The following is a 336-nucleotide window of genomic DNA, read 5'->3' as shown; positions in this document are numbered from 1 at the left end:
AGCAATTAAATGACATTATGCTGAAGAAAAATAATGAATTCGTTGACGTAATATCATTTAAATGATTACAATTCACATCACAGCATAAGTGTAATACATCAGTTGCTTTAACATTAAAAAAGCACCACCAAATATTAATCAAATACTAGAAAAAAACTAGAAAATACTAAGCATTTTAAAAAAAAGTGAATCTTTGTTCTAGAACAATAAATGCAATAACCAAACCTGCTCTTTGATTGAGTGCGGCATGATGACAGTTCTCTCTGTATATCCCCTTTCTCTAGTTGCTTTCCTGCTGGCATTTCTGAGCCTGTCAGTGGGCTTCAAATTGCCTTT

This window comes from Xenopus laevis, chromosome 9_10L (assembly GCF_017654675.1).
Source record: "Xenopus laevis strain J_2021 chromosome 9_10L, Xenopus_laevis_v10.1, whole genome shotgun sequence".
In the NCBI taxonomy this organism is placed as follows: Eukaryota; Metazoa; Chordata; class Amphibia; order Anura; family Pipidae; genus Xenopus; species Xenopus laevis.
Note: the sequence above shows the minus strand (reverse complement) of the source record.